Source organism: Triturus cristatus, chromosome 11, assembly GCF_964204655.1.
Source record: "Triturus cristatus chromosome 11, aTriCri1.1, whole genome shotgun sequence".
NCBI classification, from domain to species: domain Eukaryota; kingdom Metazoa; phylum Chordata; class Amphibia; order Caudata; family Salamandridae; genus Triturus; species Triturus cristatus.
The window spans coordinates 702,825,983-702,849,256 of NC_140594.1; the positions used below are offsets into that span (position 1 = coordinate 702,825,983).

At 46.8% G+C, this 23,274-nt stretch overlaps 1 long non-coding RNA gene across 1 annotated transcript in view; it reads right to left on the minus strand.

The window, feature by feature from the left end:
- Positions 1–18,044: 18,044 nt before the first annotated feature.
- Positions 18,045–23,274, minus strand: part of LOC146785347 (uncharacterized) — an 82,802-nt gene continuing 77,572 nt past the window's right edge. Inside the window, exon 3 of the long non-coding RNA XR_014970951.1 lies at positions 18,045–18,218. This is a non-coding gene — a long non-coding RNA (uncharacterized LOC146785347). The remainder of the gene's footprint in view (positions 18,219–23,274) is intronic.

The following is a 23,274-nucleotide window of genomic DNA, read 5'->3' on the forward strand; positions in this document are numbered from 1 at the left end:
TAAAAATTACTATTCCCACTCCAGAGAGTGCAACAGTAGTGAAAACGCTGGATAGCTTAGAAGTAAAAATTACTATTCCCACTCCAATGAGTGCAACAGTAGGGAAAACATTGCATAGCATAGGGGTAAAAATTACTATTCCCACACCAGAGAGTGCAACAGCAGTGAAAACGCTGGATAGCGTAGGGGTACAAATTACTATTCCCACTCCAGTAAGTGCAACAGTAGGGAAAGCGCTGGATAGCGTAGGGGTAAAAATTACTATTCCAACTCCAGAGAGTGCAACAGTAGGAAAAGCGCTGGATAGCGTAGGGGTAAAATTACTATTCCAACTCCAGAGAGTGCAACAGTAGGGAAAGCGTTGGATAGCGTAGGGGTACAAATTACTATTCCCACTCCAGTAAGTGAAACAGTAGGGAAAGCGCTGGATAGCGTAGGGGTAAAAATTACTATTCCAACTCCAAAGAGTGCAACAGTAGGGAAAGCGTTGGATAGCGTAGGGGTAAAAATTACTATTCCAACTCCAGAGAGTGGAATAGTAGGGAAAGCGTTGGATAGCGTAAGGGTAAAAATTACTATTCCCACTCCAGAGAGTGCAACAGTAGGGAAAGTGTTGGATAGCGTAGGGAAAAGAATTACTATTCCAACTCCAGAGAGTGCAATAGTAGGGAAAACGTTGGGTAGCGTAGGAGTAAAAATTACTATTCCCACTCCAGTGAGTCCAACAGTAGGGAAAGCGTTGGATAGCGTAGGGGTAAAAATTACTATTCCCACTCCAGAGAGTGCAACAGTAGTGAAAACGCTGGATAGCATAGGGGTACAAATTACTATTCCCACTCCAGTAATTGAAACAGTAGGGAAAGCGCTGGATAGCGTAGGGGTAAAAATTACTATTCCCACTCCAGTAAGTGAAACAGTAGAGAAAGCGCTGGGTAGCGTAGGGGTAAAAATTACTATTCCAACTCCAGAGAGTGCAACAGTAGGAAAAGCGCTGGATAGCGTAGGGGTAAAAATTACTATTCCAACTCCAGAGAGTGCAACAGTAGGGAAAGCGTTGGATAGCGTAGGGGTACAAATTACTATTCCCACTCCAGTAAGTGAAACAGTAGGGAAAGCGCTGGATAGCGTAGGGGTAAAAATTAGTATTCCAACTCCAAAGAGTGCAACAGTAGGGAAAGCGTTGGATAGCGTAGGGGTAACATTTACTATTCCAACTCCAGAGAGTGCAATAGTAGGGAAAGCGTTGGATAGTGTAAGGGTAAAAATTACTATTCCCACTCCAGAGAGTGCAACAGTAGGGAAAGTGTTGGATAGCGTAGGGAAAAAAAATACTATTCCAACTCCAGAGAGTGCAATAGTAGGGAAAACATTGGATAGCGTAGGAGTAAAAATTACTATTCCCACTCCAGTGAGTCCAACAGAAGGGAAAGCGTTGGATAGCGTAGGGGTAAAAATTACTATTCCCACTCCAGAGAGTGCAACAGTAGTGAAACCGCTGGATAGCGTAGGGGTACAAATTACTATTCCCACTCCAGTAAGTGAAACAGTAGGGAAAGCGCTGGATAGCGTAGGGTTAAAAATTACTATTCCAACTCCAGATAGTAAAACAGTTGGGAAAGCACTGGATAGCATAGGTATTCTATAAACATAATAACCAATTAAATAATTAGTTATAAAAAAATAGCATATTAATAATTAATTTACAAAATATGTATTATTAAATACCAATTATTTAAATTAAATATTTATATAAATAACTTTAAATTACATCCCACACTATTCCCCCTTTAACACACAACACACTACACATACAAAATACATTTAAATATCAGTTTATCTATTATTTACAATTAATAATACATTCTTTATAATTAATATACTTATTATTTACAAATTTATACATATTAACTACCAAATTACAATTATTCACAAATTAATTATTAATTAACAATACATTAATTAGCAATAACAACAAATAACATGAAATAATAAATTATTTATATTTACTATATTTAACGTACTAATAACAATTAATTACCAATTAATAATTAATTAACAATTAATTATTAATTTACAAATAAATAACAATTATCAGTAATTATTTGAATTTAATTACATCCCACCCTATTCCCCTATAAACCCACAACCCACTACACATAAAAATTCACATAATTAATTTAATCATCAATTAAGCACTTAATAAAATTAAATCACCAATTAATTAGTAATTAACAATTAATTAATTAACAATACCAATAAATAAATATTAATATTAAACTAATTATAACTTATATAATTAACTAATTAATAAAATTAATTTACAATTAATAATTAATTAACAATTAATTAATCAATTAATATATTTAATTGACAATTAGTAATTAATTAACAATTAATTAATCATAAATACCAATTAAACAATACATATTAATTAATTAATTATAATTAAATTACTTCCCACCCTATTCCCCTATAAACCCACAACCCGCTCTGATACTAAAACGCTAAATTATATTTTAAATAATTATTAATCTCTAAATATTTATTTTTAAATGTATTAAAATACATTACAATAATCTTTAACATACAAATAAAATACATATTAAAATACATTACACTAATAAAATATCGATATTCTTGACATCGAAATTTTTGATTACGATATTACTTACATCTATATTAATGACTTCGATATTATTAACTTCGATAATACTTACCTTGGGGTCGATATTCTGTCCATCGATATTCTTGACTTCGATATTCTTTACCTACGATATTTACAACTCGATATACTTGTAGGTCGAAATTTAAAACTCGATATTTAGACTGCTCACCGTCTAAAATAAATAACCTCTTGTTCCATCAGACAGGTCTCAAGCTCTCCCTAGAGCACTTTCCTATTTTATTAAGTCTCTTACCTCTGTGAGGGTGGAGAACTAGTTTTACCATCTGCTGGGATTGAAGCTAGAAGGTCCTGGTAATGAATGGAAGTAGAACCACTCATTTCCTTAAGCATCTCCAAATAAAAAGAGGTATTATGAAGGCTGTATTTCTGCCAACTATTCCTGCACCATTCCAAGATAGTGAATCACTTTTAAGTGGGCAATTGTTAACAACATCCTGCCTTCTCAAACCATGCAATCCTCCAAATCATCGTCCAGTGTTCCTGCTGCCCTACCCAGGCCAAAGTACTCAAGAAAGCCATCACCCAGCATCTCCCAGAATTACTGGAACAAAACCACCTATTGGATGCCTTACAATCAGGATTCTGTGTCAACCAAAGCACTGAGACGGCGCTGATCACCGCTACAGGTGACATCAGAATAATCCGAGACCATGGAGAAACTGCAGGCCTGACCTCTCCACGGTGTTCAACACCACCTCCCATAGCATCTTCATCAACAGACTCCACAACATAGGAATACAGCAAGACGCCTCCACCTTTTTCCTTACAGGATGCGCACAGAGCTTCCGACTGCCTCCCTTCACCTCTACACCCAAGGACATCATATGTGGCATACCCCAAGGATTATCCCTCAGCCCCACCCTGTTCAACATCTACATGACCCCCCTTCGCAGATCCCACAGACTCAAAATTGTCGGGTTTAGGGTCTTTCTTACCAGTCTTGGGGCGTTGGGATGGTTCCTGGCTGCGGTTCTTGTAAGTCCTGGTTTGTAAGTCTCTGGTTTGTCCAAGATTGGGGTGACCCCTTCCGGTAGCCACGGTGCTGCCGACAATGAAATTCTAAGCAGCCAGTGCCCTCCAGAAGGAGTCCCAAGAGGAAAACCCCAGAGGGGAAAGACCTCAGATGATGATGAGTTCCAGGAATGTAGAAGACGACAAGGAGACAGAAAACACTGGAAGACCAGGAGCCCAAGAGGAACCAGGAGAAAACTGGAAGTCAAACTGGAGCAGAAGGCCCAAGGGAAAAAAAAGTGCCAACAGATGGAAGGGAACACCAAAATAGGAGCCAAGGAACCAACAGGAGCGAGGACACACCAGCAGGAACAAAGAGTGTTGCAACACAATTCCAGAGAGTGCAACAGTAGGGAAAGCGTTGGATAGCGTAGGGGTACAAATTACTATTCCCACTCCAGTAAGTGAAACAGTAGGGAAAGCGCTGGATAGCGTAGGGGTAAAAATTACTATTCCAACTCCAAAGAGTGCAACAGTAGGGAAAGCGTTGGATAGCGTAGGGGTAACATTTACTATTCCAACTCCAGAGAGTGCAATAGTAGGGAAAGCGTTGGATAGTGTAAGGGTAAAAATTACTATTCCCACTCCAGAGAGTGCAACAGTAGGGAAAGTGTTGGATAGCGTAGGGAAAAAAAATACTATTCCAACTCCAGAGAGTGCAATAGTAGGGAAAACATTGGATAGCGTAGGAGTAAAAATTACTATTCCCACTCCAGTGAGTCCAACAGAAGGGAAAGCGTTGGATAGCGTAGGGGTAAAAATTACTATTCCCACTCCAGAGAGTGCAACAGTAGTGAAACCGCTGGATAGCGTAGGGGTACAAATTACTATTCCCACTCCAGTAAGTGAAACAGTAGGGAAAGCGCTGGATAGCGTAGGGTTAAAAATTACTATTCCAACTCCAGATAGTAAAACAGTTGGGAAAGCACTGGATAGCATAGGGATTCTATAAACATAATAACCAATTAAATAATTAGTTATAAAAAAATAGCATATTAATAATTAATTTACAAAATATGTATTATTAAATACCAATTATTTAAATTAAATATTTATATAAATAACTTTAAATTACATCCCACACTATTCCCCCTTTAACACACAACACACTACACATACAAAATACATTTAAATATCAGTTTATCTATTATTTACAATTAATAATACATTCTTTATAATTAATATACTTATTATTTACAAATTTATACATATTAACTACCAAATTACAATTATTCACAAATTAATTATTAATTAACAATACATTAATTAGCAATAACAACAAATAACATGAAATAATAAATTATTTATATTTACTATATTTAACGTACTAATAACAATTAATTACCAATTAATAATTAATTAACAATTAATTATTAATTTACAAATAAATAAAAATTATCAGTAATTATTTGAATTTAATTACATCCCACCCTATTCCCCTATAAACCCACAACCCACTACACATAAAAATTCACATAATTAATTTAATCATCAATTAAGCACTTAATAAAATTAAATCACCAATTAATTAGTAATTAACAATTAATTAATTAACAATACCAATAAATAAATATTAATATTAAACTAATTATAACTTATATAATTAACTAATTAATAAAATTAATTTACAATTAATAATTAATTAACAATTAATTAATCAATTAATATATTTAATTGACAATTAGTAATTAATTAACAATTAATTAATCATAAATACCAATTAAACAATACATATTAATTAATTAATTATAATTAAATTACTTCCCACCCTATTCCCCTATAAACCCACAACCCGCTCTGATACTAAAACGCTAAATTATATTTTAAATAATTATTAATCTCTAAACATTTATTTTTAAATGTATTAAAATACATTACAATAATCTTTAACATACAAATAAAATACATATTAAAATACATTACACTAATAAAATATCGATATTCTTGACATCGAAATTTTTGATTACGATATTACTTACATCTATATTAATGACTTCGATATTATTAACTTCGATAATACTTACCTTGGGGTCGATATTCTGTCCATCGATATTCTTGACTTCGATATTCTTTACCTACGATATTTACAACTCGATATACTTGTAGGTCGAAATTTAAAACTCGATATTTAGACTGCTCACCGTCTAAAATAAATAACCTCTTGTTCCATCAGACAGGTCTCAAGCTCTCCCTAGAGCACTTTCCTATTTTATTAAGTCTCTTACCTCTGTGAGGGTGGAGAACTAGTTTTACCATCTGCTGGGATTGAAGCTAGAAGGTCCTGGTAATGAATGGAAGTAGAACCACTCATTTCCTTAAGCATCTCCAAATAAAAAGAGGTATTATGAAGGCTGTATTTCTGCCAACTATTCCTGCACCATTCCAAGATAGTGAATCACTTTTAAGTGGCCAATTGTTAACAACATCCTGCCTTCTCAAACCATGCAATCCTCCAAATCATCGTCCAGTGTTCCTGCTGCCCTACCCAGGCCAAAGTACTCAAGAAAGCCATCACCCAGCATCTCCCAGAATTACTGGAACAAAACCACCTATTGGATGCCTTACAATCAGGATTCTGTGTCAACCAAAGCACTGAGACGGCGCTGATCACCGCTACAGGTGACATCAGAATAATCCGAGACCATGGAGAAACTGCAGGCCTGACCTCTCCACGGTGTTCAACACCACCTCCCATAGCATCTTCATCAACAGACTCCACAACATAGGAATACAGCAAGACGCCCCCACCTTTTTCCTTACAGGATGCGCACAGAGCTTCCGACTGCCTCCCTTCACCTCTACACCCAAGGACATCATATGTGGCATACCCCAAGGATTATCCCTCAGCCCCACCCTGTTCAACATCTACATGACCCCCCTTCGCAGATCCCACAGACTCAAAATTGTCGGGTTTAGGGTCTTTCTTACCAGTCTTGGGGCGTTGGGATGGTTCCTGGCTGCGGTTCTTGTAAGTCCTGGTTTGTAAGTCTCTGGTTTGTCCAAGATTGGGGTGACCCCTTCCGGTAGCCACGGTGCTGCCGACAATGAAATTCTAAGCAGCCAGTGCCCTCCAGAAGGAGTCCCAAGAGGAAAACCCCAGAGGGGAAAGACCTCAGATGATGATGAGTTCCAGGAATGTAGAAGACGACAAGGAGACAGAAAACACTGGAAGACCAGGAGCCCAAGAGGAACCAGGAGAAAACTGGAAGTCAAACTGGAGCAGAAGGCCCAAGGGAAAAAAAAGTGCCAACAGATGGAAGGGAACACCAAAATAGGAGCCAAGGAACCAACAGGAGCGAGGACACACCAGCAGGAACAAAGAGTGTTGCAACACAATTCCAGAGAGTGCAACAGTAGGGAAAGCGTTGGATAGCGTAGGGGTACAAATTACTATTCCCACTCCAGTAAGTGAAACAGTAGGGAAAGCGCTGGATAGCGTAGGGGTAAAAATTACTATTCCAACTCCAAAGAGTGCAACAGTAGGGAAAGCGTTGGATAGCGTAGGGGTAACATTTACTATTCCAACTCCAGAGAGTGCAATAGTAGGGAAAGCGTTGGATAGTGTAAGGGTAAAAATTACTATTCCCACTCCAGAGAGTGCAACAGTAGGGAAAGTGTTGGATAGCGTAGGGAAAAAAAATACTATTCCAACTCCAGAGAGTGCAATAGTAGGGAAAACATTGGATAGCGTAGGAGTAAAAATTACTATTCCCACTCCAGTGAGTCCAACAGAAGGGAAAGCGTTGGATAGCGTAGGGGTAAAAATTACTATTCCCACTCCAGAGAGTGCAACAGTAGTGAAACCGCTGGATAGCGTAGGGGTACAAATTACTATTCCCACTCCAGTAAGTGAAACAGTACGGAAAGCGCTGGATAGCGTAGGGTTAAAAATTACTATTCCAACTCCAGATAGTAAAACAGTTGGGAAAGCACTGGATAGCATAGGGATTCTATAAACATAATAACCAATTAAATAATTAGTTATAAAAAAATAGCATATTAATAATTAATTTACAAAATATGTATTATTAAATACCAATTATTTAAATTAAATATTTATATAAATAACTTTAAATTACATCCCACACTATTCCCCCTTTAACACACAACACACTACACATACAAAATACATTTAAATATCAGTTTATCTATTATTTACAATTAATAATACATTCTTTATAATTAATATACTTATTATTTACAAATTTTCTACATATTAACTACCAAATTACAATTATTCACAAATTAATTATTAATTAACAATACATTAATTAGCAATAACAACAAATAACATGAAATAATAAATTATTTATATTTACTATATTTAACGTACTAATAACAATTAATTACCAATTAATAATTAATTAACAATTAATTATTAATTTACAAATAAATAAAAATTATCAGTAATTATTTGAATTTAATTACATCCCACCCTATTCCCCTATAAACCCACAACCCACTACACATAAAAATTCACATAATTAATTTAATCATCAATTAAGCACTTAATAAAATTAAATCACCAATTAATTAGTAATTAACAATTAATTAATTAACAATACCAATAAATAAATATTAATAATAAACTAATTATAACTTATATAATTAACTAATTAATAAAATTAATTTACAATTAATAATTAATTAACAATTAATTAATCAATTAATATATTTAATTGACAATTAGTAATTAATTAACAATTAATTAATCATAAATACCAATTAAACAATACATATTAATTAATTAATTATAATTAAATTACTTCCCACCCTATTCCCCTATAAACCCACAACCCGCTCTGATACTAAAACGCTAAATTATATTTTAAATAATTATTAATCTCTAAACATTTATTTTTAAATGTATTAAAATACATTACAATAATCTTTAACATACAAATAAAATACATATTAAAATACATTACACTAATAAAATATCGATATTCTTGACATCGAAATTTTTGATTACGATATTACTTACATCTATATTAATGACTTCGATATTATTAACTTCGATAATACTTACCTTGGGGTCGATATTCTGTCCATCGATATTCTTGACTTCGATATTCTTTACCTACGATATTTACAACTCGATATACTTGTAGGTCGAAATTTAAAACTCGATATTTAGACTGCTCACCGTCTAAAATAAATAACCTCTTGTTCCATCAGACAGGTCTCAAGCTCTCCCTAGAGCACTTTCCTATTTTATTAAGTCTCTTACCTCTGTGAGGGTGGAGAACTAGTTTTACCATCTGCTGGGATTGAAGCTAGAAGGTCCTGGTAATGAATGGAAGTAGAACCACTCATTTCCTTAAGCATCTCCAAATAAAAAGAGGTATTATGAAGGCTGTATTTCTGCCAACTATTCCTGCACCATTCCAAGATAGTGAATCACTTTTAAGTGGCCAATTGTTAACAACATCCTGCCTTCTCAAACCATGCAATCCTCCAAATCATCGCCCAGTGTTCCTGCTGCCCTACCCAGGCCAAAGTACTCAAGAAAGCCATCACCCAGCATCTCCCAGAATTACTGGAACAAAACCACCTATTGGATGCCTTACAATCAGGATTCTGTGTCAACCAAAGCACTGAGACGGCGCTGATCACCGCTACAGGTGACATCAGAATAATCCGAGACCATGGAGAAACTGCAGGCCTGACCTCTCCACGGTGTTCAACACCACCTCCCATAGCATCTTCATCAACAGACTCCACAACATAGGAATACAGCAAGACGCCCCCACCTTTTTCCTTACAGGATGCGCACAGAGCTTCCGACTGCCTCCCTTCACCTCTACACCCAAGGACATCATATGTGGCATACCCCAAGGATTATCCCTCAGCCCCACCCTGTTCAACATCTACATGACCCCCCTTCACAGATCCCACAGACTCAAAATTGTCGGGTTTAGGGTCTTTCTTACCAGTCTTGGGGCGTTGGGATGGTTCCTGGCTGCGGTTCTTGTAAGTCCTGGTTTGTAAGTCTCTGGTTTGTCCAAGATTGGGGTGACCCCTTCCGGTAGCCACGGTGCTGCCGACAATGAAATTCTAAGCAGCCAGTGCCCTCCAGAAGGAGTCCCAAGAGGAAAACCCCAGAGGGGAAAGACCTCAGATGATGATGAGTTCCAGGAATGTAGAAGACGACAAGGAGACAGAAAACACTGGAAGACCAGGAGCCCAAGAGGAACCAGGAGAAAACTGGAAGTCAAACTGGAGCAGAAGGCCCAAGGGAAAAAAAAGCGCCAACAGATGGAAGGGAACACCAAAATAGGAGCCAAGGAACCAACAGGAGCGAGGACACACCAGCAGGAACAAAGAGTGTTGCAACACAATTTTCAACATATTCCATCTTCTAAGCACAGATAACAACATCCAAGTACCGTTCTGTGTGGTCTAAAATTTAAGGTCTTCTCTGCTCCAGACATCCAACCCCTCAAACTCGATTTGAACCTCATTCACATCTGGATGTCCAGCACCTACCAGATGCTTAACACCACCAAAACAGAATTCCTATGGTTCACCGAGAACAACAAGCAACAACTGGTCCAACCTCAAAAACATGATTGAGGGCGGATTCAAACTCTCAGATTCACCATGCACGTGATCTCTCCTTCAAGAAGCACATCACCAAAAAAACTAAAATGGCCTGGTAACAACTCTCTCTGCTAATGAAAGTAAAACCCTTAAATCCAGAAAGTGAGATCAGAAATGCCATGAAACATTTTTTGAACACTGAGGTACAGATAATTGCAAAAGCCCTATCAGACTGACTTCTTAATTAAATTTTTTCTAGGTCCATCTGCATCAGCCAGGGTTTATACCCAAGCGAGCCACTTGACGCAACATAAGATGATTGTATAACACCTTGACCTTGGAGGACAGACAGGAGGGACCTTCAACAGTCCTTCTAGGCGATATCAAGAAAGCTTTTGATTCAGTGGGGTCGAAGTACCTATTTGGCCCCTCTCCCGAGGCTCAACTTTGGGCCTGACTTTATTAAATATGCACAACTCTTCTAAACAGATTCACTGGCACAATCCTAAGTAGGACCTGAGATATCAAACTCGTTGTTGATACAAGGGAGAACCAAATAAGATGCTGCAAGAGAGAACCAGATAAGGTTACCCACTGGTAGAGTGATGATAATGTGTGGGTTTTGGATGGGATGAGAGATTCTCTGCCACAGTGCCCCAGTTTACAGAAGATATCTTTCTTATGGATCCGGAATGGGTCCCTGGGTATTCAGACTCTGGTGCCGATCACGATCCGGTAAAAAATTCCCCCGTGCGACTCGTATCGGGTCTTTTTACCGTACGAATCGTACAAGTGCCGTACGAACTGGCAATCACGATTCGCATGGTAAAAAGTCCATACGAACCGCACCGGGAATCATTCCCCACACGTCCTCGGGTCGGAAAATGTGTCCGACACGTCCTCGGACGATTTACTTTACAAACGTAAAAATCCAAGTCCGACCGAGGAATCACGATCCATCCCGTGCGTCCGAGCCTACAACCGTATGGAAAAAACACCGTCCGCACCGAACACCAATAGCAACCATGGAGACATGTGCCCGCATACGCGCCCAACACTCCCCCCAGCCCCCGTACGTCCGGCACGTACCCCCATATATGTATACCCCCACCCGTCTATGTACACCCCAGTACGTTCCAGTCGCACCCCCACCCCAGTACGTGTCGTACCACCGTCAATGTACACCCCCCCACCCCTGTACGTGTCGTACCACCGTCTATGTACACCCCCACCTGTACGTGTCGTACCCCCGTGTACCCCCACCCCTGTACGTGTCGTACCACCGTCAATGTACACCCCCCCACCCCTGTACGTGTCGTACCACCGTCTATGTACACCCCAGTACGTTCCAGTCGCACCCCCACCCCAGTACGTGTCGTACCCCCCGTGTACCTACACCCCAGTACGTTCGAGCCACACCCCCACCCCAGTACGTGTCACAGCCCCGTCTACCTACACCCCAGTACGTTCCAGTCGTACCCCCACCCCAGTACGTGTCGTACCACCGTCAATGTACACCCCCCCACCCCTGTACGTGTCGTACCACCGTCAATGTACACCCCCCCTGTACGTGTCGTACCCCCGTGTACCCCCACCCCTGTACGTGTCGTACCAACGTCAATGTACACCCCCCCACCCCTGTACGTGTCGTACCACCGTCTATGTACACCCCAGTACGTTCCAGTCGTACCCCCACCCCAGTACGTGTCGTACCCCCCGTGTACCTACACCCCAGTACGTTCGAGCCACACCCCCACCCCAGTACGTGTCACAGCCCCGTCTACCTACACCCCAGTACGTTCCAGTCGTACCCCCACCCCAGTACGTGTCGTACCACCGTCAATGTACACCCCCCCACCCCTGTACGTGTCGTACCACCGTCAATGTACACCCCCCCCTGTACGTGTCGTACCCCCGTGTACCCCCACCCCTGTACGTGTCGTACCACCATCAATGTACACCCCCCCACCCCTGTACGTGTCGTACCACCGTCAATGTACACCCCCCCACCCCAGTACGTGTCGTACCACCGTCAATGTACACCCCCCCACCCCTGTACGTGTCGTACCACCGTCTATGTACACCCCAGTACGTTCCAGTCGTACCCCCACCCCAGTACGTTCCTGGCGCACCCCCAACACAACCTCCTAAGTACGGAGCGCACCCCATGCCCCAACATCACAACCGCATGTACGAGTCGTACAAAGCCACACACAAGGACCAAATCGTACAACCAAATGGCCCATGTACACACCGTACACACGCACAAAACGCACGTACACAACAAGGACAAAACAAAACAACTCAACAATACACCATTCGAAAGGCACACAGCCACTAAACATGGCCAACAACCACTAAAATAACACAATCACTGACCTGCAACTGTCAAAAACAAACAGAGGCCCAATACACCACCACTCCTTATAACACACCCACCCAAAATTCAAACACTGCCACACCCACCCATGGACCAATAAAAAGGGCCCACACACACAAACCATGAGCCTTTGCAACAGACCCACTGCTGCCAGACACCACAGAACCAGACTACAAGCGACACCACATCTTACACTTGCACACCTTCACACGACCACCCTCACAAACACCCTCTCATCACATTCACACACACACACAACCATCCACACCCCCCCCAACATCCACACACCCCCCACACCCACACCATCCCCACCCACACCCCTCACCATGCCCACTACCAAGAATCCAAAGTTCAGTCACCGAGAGTTGGAGGTCCTTGTTGATCAAATCCTCAGAGTCGAGCCACAGATCTTTGGAACATTGGTCAGAAGCACCAGCCAGGCAGCCAAAACAGCCATGTGGCAGACCATCGTCGATGCTGTGAATGCTGTTGCGGACACCAGGAGGACCCAGCAGGATTGCCAGAACAGGTGGTACGATCTGCGGAGGAGGGTCAGAGCCAAGAGACAGGAGGAGCACGACCAGGCCAACGCCACCGGAGGAGGGCCCTCCCGCAGACCCGTACAGTACCATCCCTGGGAGGAGAGGGTGATGGCCATACTGCCGGTGGAGGCAGTTGAAGGAGTAGAAGGACTCCGAGACCCGGGTGAGTACACAAACAACGCACCTCACATGGGGGGAACTGCAACCACAACCAAAATTAATAACAGGCACGCAACCACCACAAGCCATCGCATTACTCAACCACACTCCATGAGCAGGCACATGCCACTGCTGCCACCATGCCCCATGCACCCAGCTGGACAATGTCAAGTCACAGGCCACAGAAGACAACAACACATGACACGGTAACCCGGATGGCGGGAGGCTGGGCACCAAAAATCACATAGTGCGACTCCAAAGCAGACAACAATGCCCTCTGCCCATATGGCCTAGGTCACAGCCAGACAAACACTGTGTCCCAACACAGGAATGACTTGCCAGCAAATGGCGGATGCCTTGCATCAACACATGGGGGTGAAGGCACTGTTTTGCACATGCCAGCAGCTAATGAACAGCCAACAGTGTGAAAGAGTGGCAGCACACACCACCACAGCAGCAGCGCACAGACACACAGCAAACAAAATGGGTGCCTGGAGATCAGAAACAAACTCACATCAACAGGCCAAGGGCCACTCAAAGATCTGCTAACAGTGTGTGCCCAGGAAGCTGGGCCAAGGTGACAGAGGGTGACACACGGAGGGAGGGAGAGGGGGACACAGAGGGAGGGAGACACAGGAAGATGGACAGAGGGAGGAGGCTGACACACAGAGGGAGGGAGAGGGGGACACAGAGGGAGGGAGAGGGGGACACAGAGGGAGGGAGAGGGGGACACAGAGGGAGGGAGAGGGGGACACAGAGGGAGGGAGAGGGGGACAGAGAGGGAGGGAGAGGGGGACAGAGAAGGAGGGAGACACAGGGAGAGCAAATCAGTCCTGTGGTGTGTGGGAATGTCTGCTCGTCAGCAGGTGGACTGCGTGCATGTAGACAAGGGTGGCCAGTGCCAGAACCCCCCCTCTTCATCATGGCAAAACGCAGGGCCATGTCACAACCTGTACACGAGCACAAGGACAGCCACCTGCATCATATGAGTGTGTGGATCCACTCCATGTGCACATGTACAGTGCTACAAGGAAGGCGCAAATGCATAGCTCGGCACACATGCACACTCCACTGCTGACTGCAGTCACACTTGACGCAGCAAGTAAGACTGTGCCACACATAGTTAAAGGGGCCAAATTGGTGCCCAAGGGACACACACATGCACAAGTGCACTGTGAGTGGAATGCAAGACAGATCCTAATTCCAAGAGGAAATGTGCCAACTTTGTAACGGATGAAACATGGATGTTGCATGGATCCAAATTAACATTTTCCCTCTCACACACAGGTCAACGTCGTGCTGCACCCCCCAACACTGGGGGGGAACACTCACAGGACCCGGATCTGCAGGAGACCGATCCCACCGGCAGCGACCACTCTCACCACTCTGCGGACGACCCCGAGCGACCTGGCCCCTCTGGTGTCCAACCACCTGCAGCACCTGCGTCAGGTACAACCGTGCCAACCACCACCCCCACTCCTGCCACTTCCCAGGAGACACCCAGGATCCCTGCCCCAACACCACAATGCAGCCAGGCTCGCCAGGAGGGACACGGTGTCCCGGGCACCCAGGAGGAGGCAGGCGACAACGCCAATGCCACCCCTCAGGGGTCCCGGAGACCCGATGTGCCCACAAGTGCAGGCCAGACGCAAGTGGGCAGGGGTGGTGGGAGTGGAGGACGGCGGAGGCGCGAGCCTGACCAGTTGGCTGGGGATCCGGTATTTTCACATGTCCGTAACATCCTGGACTCATACCGGCAGGACACCACGGGCATGGCCCAGGTTGTGTCCGTCCTCGAGGGGATCAAGGTCCAGCAGGCCCAGCAACATGCGGAGCTAATAGCCTGTCTACAGCTACACCAACGGAGGATGGAGGACAGACAGGCTGAGCAAGTGACGGCGTCCCAGGGGATTCACGCTGAACTCCGTCGGATGGCCGACACCATGGCCGACCCTCCCTGTGCCAGAAGGCGGAGAACATCACCACCCACAGGGAGGGATCGTGAGGAGGAGGAGGAAACATCCGACGGAGCATCCCAGACGTCGTCACGGCCTGCTGCTGAGGTTCCCCGCAGGAAGCCGGGTCGTCCACGGAAAGGACCGTGAGGGTGGCTGCTACATCACCATCGCCCAGGACACCTGGCCTGGCACCTGGCCCACTGGAGCAACAGCATCACAGCATCAAGAGACATTCTCTGCCACATGGCCCTGCTGGTCACTGGCTGACCAATGTTGACAAAGACTGTGGCATGGACTCTGAGGATTTCCAATGGCAAGGACACCAACTCCCCTACTGAACTTTGGATTCCCTAATCCCGGAAAGCCCCCCACTTTGTCCCCCCCCCCCCCTAATAAATCACACTATTAAGAGTAGATGCCTGCTGGTAGCATTATTACCTAACATGTGTCTTGTACAGTCTAAACATGCCTGAGTCATCTGTTCACTTCAACCATCCACACCCTGGGGCCTGAGTCTGGCACAGGACACATGGGTCACAGTTTATTAGGCAAGACAGACATGGAGCACCATACACACCTGTGATGTGCAGAACCAGCTGAGGGGGTGGCCGAACAACCGTGCTGACAGACACATTGAGTACAGCAACAGTCATGCGCAGAGGTCAGGGAACCTGGCCCGTGTCCTGGGGGGCACCCAGGTACGTGTAGACAGGTGGCAGAACCATGTCCTGCAAGCTTGAGTCCGGTGGATGCAGAGAATGGGGGCCTGGACAACGTTGGATGCATGGGGATGGCACATGTCACACTACCCACACAGTCATGGACATCATGCCCAATACACAGTCTCAGCACACACACACAGCTTGCATCTTGCCACTCGACACATTGACACATAGCCACAATCTGGGAATACCATGCCAGACATGCAGGATGCACCGTGCCAACACACCAGCATTGACTGAGCAGAGGCACCTTGGAGGCATAGGGACACCTTTAATAGTCATGTTTTTGGGATTGCAGAGGCAACTTGAAGTACACATGAACACATCATGTGGAGTAACATGTGGCTCAAACACTGGCACCCCCCTTCTGCAGCACAAATGCGTGATAGCCATGGTACTGGCACACAAGCGTCGGCTAACAGCTAAATACCCACATCTGCACACGGAGAGCCTGCCATACACCATAGATCCGCTGATGTGGAAGTCCCACGCCATGTCAAGCCAATGTCAACCGTATGTGTCCGAGGGCAGTGTCACACACATTGATGCCATCATCACAATCCACCATCCCATCACTGATGACTGACAACCAGGCAGCCCATCTATTCTGGTGTACCCAGCTGCATGTCGTGTCCCATGGGGATGCCACATGACTGCAGAGGAACCAAACCCCGACCTGGGCAGTGTGCACACATCGTGAACAACTGCCACACCCAATACACCCCAGATGCATCCCTTACCCCATGGAGACTTCCAAACGTGTCCGTGCCTGTAACGCTGAGTCAGCCCACGATGCCATGTCCATGAGGAATAGCAGTGCCACAACAATGCAACCAGCAGATGGCATGCGCAGGTACCTGGGGAAGAGAGACACACAAGAAGTCAGCCACAAAAAGCACAGCCACTTGCATGTGCATTGACTCGACACATGTATGGATGACAACATGCTAGGTCACAATTATGACTGGGGAAATACTACCATCACTGCCACCATCACTCCAGTGACACACCCACACACACCTCTGACTCACGTGCCATACATGCAGGTGGACACACACATCAAAACACATGCCACACGGGGACCAAGGCGTGCACACTCAGACACTGGTACTCACCACTAAGCAAAGAAGTCGCGTATGAGCCGAGTCCGGATGTCCTCTTGCGGCTCCACATCCTCCACATCACTAGCCCCATTGCCAAGCCCTTCGTCCTCCACGGGTGGATGGTCCTCGTCATGTTGATTCAGGATGAGTGGCACAGCTCTTTCAACTGCCATGTTGTGCAGCATGCAGCAGACCATGAAGATCTTGCAAACCTTTGCCGGGGCATATGGGAGTGCGCCGCCGGTCTTGTGGAGGCACCGGAATCGGCTCTTCAGCATGCCAAACGTCCTCTCTATCACTCGCCTTGTCCGGCCATGGGCGGTGTTGTAGCGGAGCTGGGCCGGCGTGATGGGGTTGCGGAGAGGTGTCAGCAGCCAAGGCATGTTGGGATAGCCAGCGTCCCCTAAATGGAAAGCACATGGATATCGTTAGAACTGCCGAAGCGGTAGTGCTGCTCGGCCAAACAGAATACAGGACAGACAGACTGTACCCACCAACAACACATGCTCGTTCGTTGCGCAGCTGCATCATCATATCAGGCATCCCGCTACGCCTCATGATGTAGGCATCGTGTGCTGATCCTGGGAAACGAGCACAGACATGTGAAATCACCATGTTGGACAGACACACCACAAGGGCATTGATGGAGTGGTAGTGCTTCCGATTGCGGTACGCCACCTCCCGTGCGTGTGGTGGTACCAAACCTACATGTGTCCCATCTATGGACCCAATGACATGGGGCATCCCTCCCAGGGCATAGAAACCACGCTTGACCTCAGTCATCTGTTCAGGGGTTGGGAACTTGATGAAGTCATCCAGGTGAATCAACATGGCCTCTAAGAAATCATGCAGCACACCGCTGAACATGCTCTGGGACATGCCACCAACATGAGCTATGGTATATTGAAAGGTACCCGTGGCAAGGAAATGTAGGGCAGACATTACCTTCAGCTGGGGTGTCAGTGCCGTGGGATACCTGTGCAGCGGTTGCAGGTGTGGTGCCAGTCTCGCCGTCAGCTCCAGAATCAACGGTTGGGTGAAGCGGTAGAGCCGGATACTGTCATTCTCCTGCATGGTGGCCAAGTCTGGAATTCTTCGGGCAACAGGAGGCGCTCTGCAGTAATTTGGAAGTGACAAGGAAGAGTGAGTGCACTACGATAACAACTCATGTCTACTGAGCACATGTAAATCTGGCAATACACACATGCCACATAGGGAGTCAGGCATGTGCTACATGCCCAGGACACGTATGGATGCAAGGTGACACTCCTTCCAAGACCCAGCTACACACGGTGATTGAGAACCTCCCCATGCCACGCCATGGAAATAGCTGTGTCCCAGTGCAAGTGCACTGCCCGACGCAAGACAGGAGTGACATACACCCACACATCAGCAGAAGTGTGATGCCGATTGCAGAGACTGGCAGCGGAACACTTGAGCCACAGGTCACATGACATTACACTAGTCCAGCCCACACACCTTGCCATGAAGGTGCACATGTCATGACTCACCACACATTCCTTGTGAGTTTGCTGACATGGCCTTGTCACGCTACTCCGTGTCCCTTGCATACATGTGCACCTCACATCCGAGAACACATGTGGCATGGTGTTGGGAACAGTGTGCAATGACAATCTACACAAAGCCACATGTTGGTTGCTGCAACGGCTGCAGCTTTTGAGGGTGCTACAACATCAACCTGATGTAAATCCCGGACACATATATGGCATAGTCACATTGTGCACTGTGGGTAGTGATAAGTCATGTGTCATGACCCCTGTACCTGGCATCATGGGACACTTCCGTGTGTTGGTGTCGGTGCCATGCCAGTGACGCTCACCCCAAGTGCGCAGTCCCACATGCACACATGTCAAAGGAGTCAAGGGCATGCCTGGCACACATTGCACCCTCACACAGTACACATGTACACATCTCATCATACATCTGGTGCCTTCTCCACTCAGGAGGCATGTTCCACATCACAGCCTGTGACACCTGTGCCCCACACATGTGGTAATGCACAGACGATGCCTTGATGTCCATTCCTGGACAAGTATGTCCATCCATGGACAAGTATGTCCGCCCTATTCCTACATGTGTGTCGCCTATCACCACAGTGATGTGTAAAATCCGCCGTACTGCTGCTGAGAGGGCCTGTGCATGTTCCCAAATCACTGTGGGAGTGCTGCCGTATGTGTACCCATCGTGATGGCGAGCGTAGATGCGAGTGTACGGTCCGTGTCACTACGGGTACGCATACGTGTGCAGACCCATAGTGATGGAGAGCGTAAATGTGAGTGTACGGTCCGTACCACTACGGGTACGCATACGCGTGCAGACCCATAGTGATAGAGAGCGTAGATGCGAGTGTACGGCCCTATCACTATGGGTCTGCACGCGTATGCGTACCCGTAGTGGTACGGACCGTACACTCGCATCTACGCTCACTATCACTATGGGTGTGCAGGCGTATGCGTACCCGTAGTGGTACGGACCGTACACTCGCATCTACGTTCACTGTCACTACGAGTACGCATACGCGTGCAGACCCATATTGATGGAGAGCGTAGATGCGAGTGTACGGTCCGTACCACTACGGGTACGCATACGCGTGCAGACCCATAGTGATAGAGAGCGTAGATGCGAGTGTACGGTCCGTACCACTACGGGTACGCATACGCGTGCAGACCCATAGTGATAGAGAGCGTAGATGCGAGTGTACGGTCCGTACCACTACGGGTACGCATACGCGTGCAGACCCATAGTGATAGAGAGCGTAGATGCGAGTGTACGGTCCGTACCACTACGGGTACGCATACGCGTGCAGACCCATAGTGATAGAGAGCGTAGATGCGAGTGTACGGTCCGTACCACTACGGGTACGCATACGCGTGCAGACCCATAGTGATGGAGAGGGTAGGCATGCATGTACGGGCCGTTGCCATGCATTTGGGGTGCCCTAGGGCCCCCACACGCACCGTACCTGTGTGTGATGCTCCAAATTACATAGGGGACAAGTATTAAGGCCTACATGCATGCTGGTTGTCATGGAGACCAAGTTCAAAATTCGAAATTGTTCTGGAAGGTGCACAGCAGAAGTCAGTTGGAATTTGTCTACTTTGTTGCAATGTGTTTGTGGGGCTGACATCATGCAGGAGAATGAAACCGATAGAGAACACACAGACTGCTAGGTTTGTAGGGATTGGTGGAAACATAGGATGCAAATGTGAGTGACCAATCTCTCTGTACTCCTGTGCATGAGACTGGGCAGAAGGGCACATATAAGGCAGCCTGGTCCCATGAGGGAGCACTTGCCTGCACATCTTTGCATTCGTCGACCCAGCTGCTGCTACTGATTCCCTGGAACCATGTCAAGGGCTGTGGAGAGGACACAGCCATTCACCCTGGAGGAGAACATGGCTCTGCTGGATGTGATCCTCCCACAGTACCCCATGCTGTATGGGCGACCAGGGTATCAGGTGAGTGCATAGGCCACTGCCACAGACTGTCCCTATGTTGTGACTGTGACTTCGGCCATTGCGTCCAGGTGTAACACACATGCCATGTACTGTTGGGGGGGTCCCAGGGGGGGGGTGCCTGATGTCTCCCAGCAGTGCCCTGAGACAGGAGGGGTGGGGGCCTATCACTCACAGCAGTGCCCTGAGACAGGAGGGGTGGGTGTGGAGTCCTCCCAGCAGTGCCCTGAGACAGGAGGGGTGTGTGCCTATCACTCCCAGCAGTGCCCTGAGACAGGAGGGGTGGGTACAGTGTGCTCCCAGCAGTGCCCTGAGACAGGAGGGGTGTGTGCCTATCACTCCCAGCAGTTCCCTGAGACAGGAGGGGTGTGTGCCTATCACTCCCAGCAGTGCCCTGAGACAGGAGGGGTGGGTGTGGAGTCCTCCCAGCAGTGCCCTGAGACAGGAGGGGTGTGTGCCTATCACTCCCAGCAGTGCCCTGAGACAGGAGGGGTGGGTACAGTGTGCTCCCAGCAGTGCCCTGAGACAGGAGGGGTGTGTGCCTATCACTCCCAGCAGTTCCCTGAGACAGGAGGGGTGTGTGCCTATCACTCCCAGCAGTGCCCTGAGACAGGAGGGGTGGGTGTGGAGTCCTCCCAGCAGTGCCCTGAGACAGGAGGGGTGTGTGCCTATCACTCCCAGCAGTGCCCTGAGACAGGAGGGGTGGGTACAGTGTGCTCCCAGCAGTGCCCTGAGACAGGAGGGGTGTGTGCCTATCACTCCCAGCAGTTCCCTGAGACAGGAGGGGTGTGTGCCTATCACTCCCAGCAGTGCCCTGAGACAGGAGGGGTGGGTGTGGAGTCCTCCCAGCAGTGCCCTGAGACAGGAGGGGTGTGTGCCTATCACTCCCAGCAGTGCCCTGAGACAGGAGGGGTGGGTACAGTGTGCTCCCAGCAGTGCCCTGAGACAGGAGGGGTGTGTGCCTATCACTCCCAGCAGTTCCCTGAGACAGGAGGGGTGTGTGCCTATCACTCCCAGCAGTGCCCTGAGACAGGAGGGGTGGGTGCCTATCACTCCCAGCAGTGCCCTGAGACAGGAGGGGTGGGTGTGATGCACAGTGTGAGCCTTGATCACTGATTGTGACATTGCCATCATTCCACCTGTGTACCCACTATGGCACGTACAGCTTTTTCCCTCACCAGGGGATGATGTCCCAATGACAAAGGTGCAATGCGTTGGCTGCATGACATGCCTTGTTGTAACCAGCTAATTTGTACCCATGTGTCTCTCTGTGACATGTGGCTGGTGTATTGATGTGGTGTCACTTGTTCTACCTCACAGGTGGGCGCCACTGCCAAGGAGCAGATCTGGCTGACCGCCGTCAGTGCCGTGAGGCGTGTGGATGGTCGGAGGCGGAGCCTGCCCCAGGTGAGGAAACGCTGGCAGGATATCCGGTGCTGGACGCGGAGGATTGCACGGCTCCTGCTGGGGGACTCACCTGAGAGCCACAAGAACCGCAACCGCCGCCGTCTGAGCCACCTCCACAGGCGTGTGCTGCCGGTGGTCTTTCCAGACCTGGAGAGGCGCTTACAGGCGATGCAGCAGCCGGAAGGGGGTAGGTACATGTGTGTTTGTTGTGTGTCACCGGCATTTGTAAGGGCACAGTAGCATGAATTCACTGGCAGGGTTTGAAGGTGCTGTGCAGATCCTGTTTGCCCCAGTATAGCGCTGTGCCCCTGCCACCCTTCCCCTCCTTGCAATGTGTTCCCTGGTCTGTGTGTAGTCACTCCTCCACAGGGTAATGTAGGCTGGCGCTTTGTCCACGGGAACAATGTCTGTAGCATCATGTGTGGGGGTGGTGTGTAACAGGTTGTGGGACATTGCCTGTGCACTGTCAAGTTCACTGCATGTGGGTTCCATATCAGTTGGCACTGATGCTGACTCCAGACATGGGAGTTGGTCTCTCATGTGTCATGCCTTACAGCGCGCATGTCCCATGTAGTGGCCTGTGACATGATGTGCATGAGTGTGCGATACACATAGTGCAGGGATGGTGACGTGTGTTGCAGTCATTACCATTCAGTAGCATGTAGTTGCGTGCCCACTACTGTCCCCTGGGGCACCTTTTCCTGAGTGGTGTATGTGTCATCATACACGTGGCCACTGTCAGTGTCTACAGCGTAAGTTGTGCTCTCTGCCATTGTCCCCTGTCACCATGTATATAGACGTGCTATTTTGTACAGGTGTCCACTGTGCAGCCTGACCTGATTGTCCTTCTTCATACTCACAGTTGCCAGTGCCTGTGTGTCTTGCTATACTCATCTGAGGATGGGCACTGGTACCACATTATTTGTACAGGCGCACCTTGGCTGTTTGGCGTTCAATCTCGCTTTTTGCCTGCCCCTGTGTGTATCACCCAGACTATGAGATGTTGGTGCCACCTGTGTCTCAACAATTTGCCTCGTGTAGGGTCTTGTTGGGGCGGGCAATGCCTATGTGTAAAATCCTGATTACCACTTGCTGGGTCTGGGCAGTGTGTGATGTGTCTGGACACACACGCAATGTGCAGTGACAGAGTCATGTTGTGCATGTTTTCAGCATTACCTATGCAGCATGTGTCTCAAGTTCATGGATATGGTCCCTGGTCATCGGTATTTTCGCCAACGCTGTGTGGTGCAGATGCAGTGCTGGATTGTCCCCAGGGCCTGGGTGCTA